Raw genomic sequence first — 10,360 nt, 5'->3', positions numbered from 1 at the left:
ATAGAAATAAAATTTTGACAAAATTTTCTATAGAAATAAAATTTTGACAAAATTTTCTATAGAAATAAAATTTTGACAAAATTTTCTATAGAAATAAAATTTTGACAAAATTTTCTATAGAAATAAAATTTTGACAAAATTTTCTATAGAAATAAAATTTTGACAAAATTTTCTATAGAAATAAAATTTTGACAAAATTTTCTATAGAAATAAAATTTTGACAAAATTTTCTATAGAAATAAAATTTTGACAAAATTTTCTATAGAAATAAAATTTTGACAAAATTTTCTATAGAAATAAAATTTTGACAAAATTTTCTATAGAAATAAAATTTTGACAAAATTTTCTATAGAAATAAAATTTTGACAAAATTTTCTATAAAAATAAAATTTTGACAAAATTTTCTATAAAAATAAAATTTTGACAAAATTTTCTATAGAAATAAAATTTTGACAAAATTTTCTATAGAAATAAAATTTTGACAAAATTTTCTATAGAAATAAAATTTTGATAAAATTTTCTATAGAAATAAAATTTTGACAAAATTTTCTATAGAAATAAAATTTTGACAAAATTTTCTATAGATAATAAATTTTGACAAAATTTTTTATAGAAATAAAATTTTGACAAAATTTTCTATAGAAATAAAATTTTTGCAAAATTTTCTGTAGAAATAAAATTTTGACAAAATTTTTTATAGATAATAAATGTTGACAAAATTTTCTATAGATAATAAATTTAGACAAAATTTTCTATAGATAATAAATTTTGACAAAATTTTCTATAGATAATAAATTTTCTTGTAATTTTGTTGTATTGTATCGGCTATAGGTCCATTAAAACACAAATATTTAAGGTTTTTTTCTTTTATTTTTCTCCAATATTTCGGTAGACTCCGTCTACCATTTTCAAGGCTAGTTGTATTTAAATAAAAAAACAGAAAAACACAAATTTTAGTAAAAACGAATCACACAATAAAAACAGAAAAACAATAATTTTTAAGAAACTTTAATTCCTATTACATTTAATGAGTTGTTACACGAACTATTGTCTGTTGGCAACTAAATGTTCTCTTCTGCTGTGCTTGTTGACTGTGTGGCGGTATACCTTCGCGCAGCTTTCTATATCTTTCTTGAAATTCATTCTCTCGTCAGGCGGTAAGTCGATGATATGCAACATCTCGAGAGTGAATCTTCGTCTGTAATTGTTCTCTTGAGCTAAGATGTCCACATCGTTGAGGTTTGGCTTATGACCAGTCAATGCACAGTGGGCTGCTAGTGCAGTTTTCTGCTCGATTGGTCTATTATTGGCTTTTTGGTCAGATTTATGTGCAGATAACCTAGTTTTCAATTTCGTCATGGTAGTGCCAATATATGCCATCGGGCATATATTGGACTTGTCGCCGTTACATCTAATTTTATATACCACGTTTGATTTCTCCTCATTTTTAATTTTACATTTTGTCTTGCTGAATAATTCATTCACAGTTTTGCCTGTTTTTAATGCGAGATGGTATTTGTCCTTGTCGTATAGATTTGATTTGCCAAATCTTTCGGAGAATCCTTGTATGTATGTTAGCGATTTATAAATTTTTCCTTTTGTAGGCTGCTCTCCGTCTATGATTTTTCCAAGACGTTCCTTGGCCTTGCCTAATAGTGAATTAATTGTCCAATTAGGGAAGTCGTTGGCTCTAAGAATTGCCTTTATTTTCCTCTCATTGTCAGGATGAAAGTCTGGATCACTAATGCTAAATACTCTTCTTATAAAATTCGTTGCTGTGTTTGTTATTACTCTCTTGTGGTGTTTAGACACCACAACGATGTGGACATCTTAGCTCAAGAGAACAATTACAGACGAAGATTCACTCTCGAGATGTTGCATATCATCGACTTACCGCCTGACGAGAGAATGAATTTCAAGAAAGATATAGAAAGCTGCGCGAAGGTATACCGCCACACAGTCAACAAGCACAGCAGAAGAGAACATTTAGTTGCCAACAGACAATAGTTCGTGTAACAACTCATTAAATGTAATAGGAATTAAAGTTTCTTAAAAATTATTGTTTTTCTGTTTTTATTGTGTGATTCGTTTTTACTAAAATTTGTGTTTTTCTGTTTTTTTATTTAAATACAACTAGCCTTGAAAATGGTAGACGGAGTCTACCGAAATATTGGAGAAAAATAAAAGAAAAAAACCTTAAATATTTGTGTTTTAATGGACCTATAGCCGATACAATACAACAAAATTACAAGAATTTTAAACCAGGTCAACAATACCCTAACAGATAATAAATTTTGACAAAATTTTCTATAGAAATAAAATTTTGACAAAATTTTCTATAGAAATAAAATTTTGACAAAATTTTCTATAGAAATAAAATTTTGACAAAATTTTCTATAGAAATAAAATTTTGACAAAATTTTCTATAGAAATAAAATTTTGACAAAATTTTCTATAGAAATAAAATTTTGAAAAAATTTTCTTTAGAAAATGTTCTAAATTAACAAAAAATTAAAAAAAAATCTGAAGAGTAATTATTTATGAAACCCAGTTAATGGTCACCTTCAACATTTCCTCTCTGCTATTTCTTTAATAGCTCTATTTCAACAAGTTGTTTTGTATATTATGCAAATTATGAGTGTGCATATGTGATTTCATTGGAATGAACTTACTCTGACTGATTCAATCGAGCAGCAACTGAATAGAAACCAAAAAACAAAACATTTCTAGAATTTGGAAAGCAAAACAGCCCAAAATGAAAGACAACAAAAAAAATCAAAAGAGATTCAACTATGTGTTGTGATTGCCAAATTAAAGCAACATCGTACTGGAGGAGAGTAACAAGAAGCTGCATAATTAGGCCAATACGTTTCATGTTGTTGTTGTTGGTAGCAAACAAACTAAACTTTGCATTCGTTTTTTTGTGTGGAGATAATATAAGAAAAACTTGGTCATTTGATACCTCATAGATGGTGTTCATTATTCTCACCCTCTCCACAAGGCTTTCGGCTCGGCGGGCAAATGAGGCACGTCTGGCTTCAGCGGATGACATGATGGTGTTTTCGTGAGTGTTTTGTTTAATTTTATTTATCAATTTTTATATTAAACAAAAATTCTGAAAATAAAACAAAAAAAAAATACGCAATTAAAACATTTGTCTTTAAATAAAATAAAAAAATGTTTTTAAAAATAAGATAATAAAATGTTCACAGAAAATTAAATTTTTAAATATATATATATATATGTATGTATACGAGTATATATAGATTTAAGTTTGGCAAATATTACGCAAAAATAAAAAACACACAAAATGATGGCAGGAAACCAGATGCAAATATTTGAAAAGTCAATGAATTTAACTTTTCTTAAAAAAAATTATTTTACCAGAGAAATTCGTTGGTAATCTAAAAATTTATATTTATGTAGATACAAAATAAAACCAGTAAAAGAGTGCTAAGTGCTTATTAACGGAGTTTGTATTTGAATTATTTTGGTCTCAAGAAGTCATATCGGTAATTAGGGGGCCTATATCACCAAATTGACCGATTCGAATAAAACTTGGCACTGATGTAAGTCATAAGATAGGGGTTTGGGTCAAATTTCAGCCATATCGGATGAAAATTGAGGCTTCTAAGGGCCCAAAAAGTCAAATCCAGGGAACGGTTTGTATGGGGGCTATATCTGTGTAAAGACCGATTCGGATCATACTTGGCATGGATGTTGAAAGCCATAACACAAGTCTTCATTCCAAATTTCAACCAAATCAGATAAAAATTCAGGCTTGTAAGGGCTGGAGAAGTCAAATCCGGGGATCGGTTTATATGGGTGCTATTTCTGTTTATAGACCGATTCGGATTATACTTGGCGTAAATGTTGAAAGTCATACCACAAGTCATTGTTCCAAATTTCAGCCAAATCGGATGAAAATTGTGGCTTCTAAGTGCCGAAGAAGTCAAATCCGAGGATCGGTTTATATGGGCGCTACATCTGTTTATACATCGATTCGTATTATACATGGCATGAAAGTTGAAAGTCATAACTCAACTCTTTTTTCCAAATTTTAGCCAAATCGGATGAAAATTAAGGCTTCTAAGAGCTCAAGAAGTTAAATCCGGGTATCGAATTATATGGGAGCTATATCTGTTTATACACCGAATCAGATCATACTTGACATGGATGTTGGAAGTCATAACTCAAGTCTTTGTTCCAAATTTCAGCCAAATCGGATGAAAATTGAGGCTTCAAAGAGCTCAAGAAGTCAAATCCGGGGATCGCTTTATATGGAGGCTACATCTGTTTTTTGACCGATTCGGATCATACTTGGCAAGGATGTTGAAAATTTCAAGCGGCTAGCTTTGTGCGTTCGACCGCTCTCGTAATTTCAACAGACAGACGGACGGACATGGCTAGATCGACTCAGAGTATCGAGACGATCAAGAATATTTATGGGGTCTTAGATCAATATTTCGAGAGACAACGGAATGACTAGATAAGTATACCCCCATTCTATGGTGGTAGGTATTGCTGGCATCACTAGTTTCAACCTAGAATACATTTTTTTTTTTGACAAATCCTGATGTCGAGTTTGGTGGTACCAAACGAAATCGCGATCTAGAAAACCAGTCAAATGCTTATACAAAGCAAAAACACATTTTGTGCCTTACTTTAAAAAAGGGGTGTTTTGTACTTCTATTTGTAATAGAAACAGATTTCTCTACTGTCTGCAGCCGGAATATATCCGATTGTATGACAAATATTTTTGGTTGAAAATATGTAATGGTATTCCATCTACATTTCGCTTAAGGAATTATCATCCAAAAACAAAATTACGAAATTGGGACTAGCACTACAAAGTAGATGGGGACAGTATGAATCGCAAAAGTTCTAACACATTACAAGAAATGATTTTAACTTAAATAAACACTCAATAAATACAAAAGCAACAAGTACCACATGCGTCATAGTCTAACATATGACCGAACCTTAACAAAAGCTAACATACATGTCAAGTAGATTCAAGCACATCACACCCTCACTCTCTTTCTGTCCCACATCTATCAGTCAACTCTTTCACTCTCACCACTAATACTCCCAACACTAATACTCTCACCGCTAATACTCTCACCACTAATACTCTCACCTATGGCTTTGCTTTCACACAAATAACGGATGCTTAAGAAAAAACCAACAACAATTTGCTGTGTTTCTGATTATTCTTCATTTATTGAAAATAAATTCCTGATTTTCAAGGCATTTCTTTTCGAAAAATTAATTTCAATGCATATTCTTCACATCTCTAGAAAAATATATTTCAATTGATGGCAATTTTATTAAAATCCTTTCAGTCTCCTGGCAGTAATATTTACCACAAACTCGCCTTTATAAAACCCTTGACCGTTTAAACTTGAATAATATTTATTTCTCTCGAAAATAATGTTAGAATTTATTTTTCTGGAAATTTTTTTTCTCTTCATAACTTTGCCCAAATTTTATTTCTCTTAAAAAACTTGTCAAAATTTTACTCCCATAGAAAATTTTATCGAAATTTAATTTCAACTTTTTCAAAATTTAATATATGTATATTTTGTTTTGCACTTCATTTTCTTTGGGTCTTAAAATAGTTTCATGATTTGTCGTTTCTTGATTTAGTTGATATCTGATTGATTTAAATTACTTATCTGATTGATTAATTTATGGTTTTCATTTGTTTTGTTCAATAAATCCAAGTAAATGACGTTCCATTCCAATAAATCTTTGTGCAATGGTAAATTTCCGATACTTCAAAGTCAAGTGGATCTACTTCTCTGATACAGTCAATGTCTTGGTCATTGACAGCGCAGAAAAAACTGCAACTTGCGGAGATTGCATTATCTTCTAAAATATCATGTCTATTATTATTATTGACAAAATGCGATAAGTTATATTTAAAGGAAATAAATTTTTGATTTTACACACCATTGTCACTAATGTTCGATAAACAGTTATCAATAATAAAAAAAAAATAAATATTCTAGAAATAAATTAAACTAAAAATAAAAACATGGAAAAACAAAAATTTTTAATATCATATCATCATCATATAAATTATTAAACGGGTTTGTATAGGCGATTTTGTGGTACATATTAGGGCCAAACGGTTGGCTGGATTTTAATGAATTTGGCATCAATCGAAAGATAATTTCTCAGAGAAGCGAAAAATATATACGAAAATTGATTTAGCTAAAATAAAAACCTTGAAGGAGGAATTAAATTTCAATAAACGAAGAAGAAGCATAAACACAGCAAGTTGTTGTTGTTTTTTTTTTCTAAAGCACTCGTAATGGGTGTGAGTGCATAGCTATAGGTGGGAGTATTAGTGGTGAGAGTAAGAGAAGCTATGGGTGCGAGAGGAAGAGTATCACTATTTAGGTGAGGGTGTTGTGGGGTTGCGATGTGCGTGGCCCGACTTGGCTTTTAGGTGAGCCAATTCCTTAAAGCACGGCTTTGGAGTGCGAGGCATTTGCATTTTTGTTGTTTGTATATATTTTGCGAGGAGGAATTAAATTTCAATAAACGAAGAAGAAGCATAAACACAGCAAGTTGTTGTTGGTTTTTTTCTAAAGCACTCGTAATGGGTGTGAGTGCATAGCTATAGGTGGGAGTATTAGTGGTGAGAGTAAGAGAAGCTATTGGTGCGAGAGAAAGAGTATCACTATGTAGGTGAAGGTGTTGTGGGGTTGCGATGTGCATGGCCCTACTTGGCATTAAGGTGAGCTAATTCCTTAAGGTTCGGCTTTGGCGTGCAAGGCATGAATCAAAAGAAATTTTTTGCAATATTTTTGCAAGTCTACACAATAAGATAAATAATTTTATAACAGCAGGTCATATGCAGTAGATGGGTTTTATAAAAGCGAGTTTGTGGTACATATTACGGCCAAATGAATTTTAAAGAAATTTACATTAATCGAAATATATTTTTCCAGAGATTTGAATATATATATTATAAAACGGAAGATATTTTGCCAAATATAGGCAGAATGTATATGAAAGTTAATATTCTGAAAGAAAATCCATAAAAATGAGGAATGAATTTTCAATAAGAAAGGAAGACAGACACACAGCAAATTGTTGTTGCTTTTTACTTAAGCATCCTTTATTTGTGTGAGTGCAAAGCCATATGTGGGAGTTTTAGTTGTGAGAGTGCGAATGGTGACTGGTGTGTGTGAGAGAAAAGGTATGCCAAAAGAGGCCACTATTGAGTTGCCGGTGTGTGGTGGTGTGATGCGTATGGCCCTACCTGGTGTTCATTCGCATCAAGGTCAGTCAGTAGCTCAAGCTGCGGCTATGGACAATGACAATTGCGGTTTAATATGTTGGCAGTGGTTAAATAAAACCTTGGCAACGCACTTATTTAAAAAAAGAAGTAAACATTAAAAAAGTGCAAGCAACTAATTGCACTAATTGGCTATGCACTATGCACTTAATGAATAAAACAGTTGGCGGAGAGTTAAAACAAGTAAAGGAAAAAGTTTGCAGTATTTTTGATTACACTATAAGGTGGCTCTTATACGTTTTAAGGTAAAAAATCAATATATTTTTGTATGTTTCAATGTTCGTATAGACTTAGATTTACTTACAATATTCAGATATTTTAAAATGATCATGTGAAGAAAATAGTCCACTTTATATGCTAATATCAGAAGGGGGTTTTGTGAGAGACTGCCCTGCCACTGAACAACCCGAAACCAACGTGTAGTGCGATCTGGTAATATGGGGGTTAAGAAAAGGCGAAAGTCGGACGGAGCCGACTATATATTACCCTACACCTACCCTATAATTATAAATTCGTGCAATAGATATATGTATATTAGAGCTATAACTAAATTCGAACCGATTTTTTTTCGTTTCCGTCTTTTTCGTTTAACCTTTGTTGTTACTACGCCCACATAAGTGCAAATCGGGCGATACATATATATGGGAGCTATATCTAAATCTGGACCAATATTGATGAAATCACGCAGATATATTAAGATCAGTAACAAAACAATCCGTGCCAAGTTTTGTGCAGATCGGTTGAAAATTTTAGTTAGTACGGCCATTTGAGTGGAAATCGGACGATACATATATTTGGGAGCTATATCCAAATCTGAACCGATTTTTAACAAAATCAATAGCTTTCGTCCTTGAACCAAAAAAGTGATATGTGCAAAATTCCGTTACGATTAGACAACAAATACGACCTATACCTTGATTACAAGAATACATGGAGTCACAGACGGACATGGCTAAATCGAATCAGAAAGTGATTTCGAGTCGATCCGTATGCTTATCAATGGGTCTAACTCTCCTCTTTCTTAGCGTTGCAAACAAATGCACAAACTTATAATACCATGTACCACAGTGGTGGTGTACGGAGTAAAAATGACATCAAATGTTTGGGGGTACTCTTTTTTTTACCCACCACCACTATTCATTCCGTTTGTAACACCTCGAAATATTCTTCTAAGATCCCAAAAAGTATATTTATTCTTGACCGTCTCGTCATTCTGAATAGATCTAGCCATTTCCGTCCGTCTGTTAAAAACACGATAGAGGTCGGACGCGTAAAGCTAGCCGCTTGAAATTTTACACAGTTACTTAATATTTATGTAGAACGTTGGGGATTGCAAATGGACCATATAGGTTCAGATTCAGATATAGCTCCCATATAGACCGATCTCCAGATTTGACTGCTTGAGCCCCTGGAAGCCGCAATTTTCATCCGATTTGGCTGAAATTTTGACCGTTATAACTTCCAACAACTGTGCTAAGTACGGTCCAAATCGGTCTATAACCTGATATAGCTCCCATATAAACCGATCTTCTGATTTTACTTCTTGAGCCCCTGGGAAGCCGCAATTTTTGTCCGATTTGGCTGAAATTTTGTATGTATATTCCGTTATGACTTCCAACAACTGTTTTAAGTACGGTCTCTCGATCATCCTTGATCGGTTCCCAGAAGCTTCACAATCTTAACTTTTTGAAATATTCACTGGGGCCGAATTATCGCATACGTGATCGATTGCTTTTTCGTATCGAATGAAATTTCATTTCGAATTTAATGGATGTTATACCACTTGTATACCCACTGTAACATTGAATTTTTTATTAACTAGCATCGATTAAAACATTTGCATTCTTACATTTCAAAAACTAACGTTCAATAAAGAAATGCATAATTCACAATAGAGAGATTTCGAACGATTCCTACTATAGTTACCAAACATTACCACTGACGCTGGATGAACTGAGATTGGGTTAGTGAACAAATCGTCAAATAACTGACGTCCCAACAACAATTCATAATGTTGTTGTTGTAGCAGTGTGTTGTATACTGAGGCGGCAGCCCTTGCCGATGAAGGGCTTCGTCGGGTCAATCCGTGGGATCATAATGTGTTAGTATATTAATAAGAGAAACCCGTTATGCCACCGAGTTACAATGCTGAGATAAGTCGGAAGAAGAGAGAATGAGGGAGAGATTGTGAAAGAGAGTGAGCGATTTCAGTAAACCGTACAGACCGTATGTAAACTCGAGAACGCTTTTAAGAGTAACAATTCAATTACAACAGAAAATCAGAATATATGTAACACATACAATGTAAGTGAGATATAGCCAGCCACACTTGGATGAGTTAAAATGAGAGTAGATTAAAAGATCTCAAGCATGGTGAGGGGAAGGTTTTTTGATATATGACAGGGAAGAAAAGTGAAGTGTTTAGACTTTCATTGTTGTATTTTTTTTAGGGAAGTTTAATGCTTTAACATGAGGTTTATATTGTGTGAGAGAGGGGGTCGTGTGGCATATGAAATGCCGATTGGTGATAAATAGTGTCTCCCTGAGATTAACAGTTTAGGTCTTTATTTCTAGCTTATTACATTACAAAGTGAAAATAATGCGTTTGTGGCAAACGATGTATATTTGTATGTATGTAGGAGTTATGAGTTAGTATAACGCACACAATGAAGTTGGTAAAACGGAAAGGATAGTTTAATCAAATTTATCAACTGTTATAGCAAATATAAAGAGGAACACCAATCGTTTAAAAAGAAAGTGAGTGTCATGCTTTTTCAGCGAACAGAGAAGAAAACACGTAGGCAAGAAGCAAAATGTGAGTTTACATTTTGTAGATTATAAGTGGCACTCGAATTTCGCGTGCTATGATTTACTAGTTATTATTAAATACTAAATGTTAATATCAACAAATTTCCTCCTATATTTTTGACCCAGTAACAACATTGGCCTTATTTTCAGAATGTGCGATTATTGCCATTTCGTTTCGAGACTAAATAAACAATCGCAGTCTGTGGTATATTTTGGATTTCATTTCTCCCGGCATGAGCC

The sequence above is a fragment of the Stomoxys calcitrans genome, chromosome 2 (assembly GCF_963082655.1).
Source record: "Stomoxys calcitrans chromosome 2, idStoCalc2.1, whole genome shotgun sequence".
Taxonomy (NCBI): Eukaryota; Metazoa; Arthropoda; class Insecta; order Diptera; family Muscidae; genus Stomoxys; species Stomoxys calcitrans.
Note: the sequence above shows the minus strand (reverse complement) of the source record.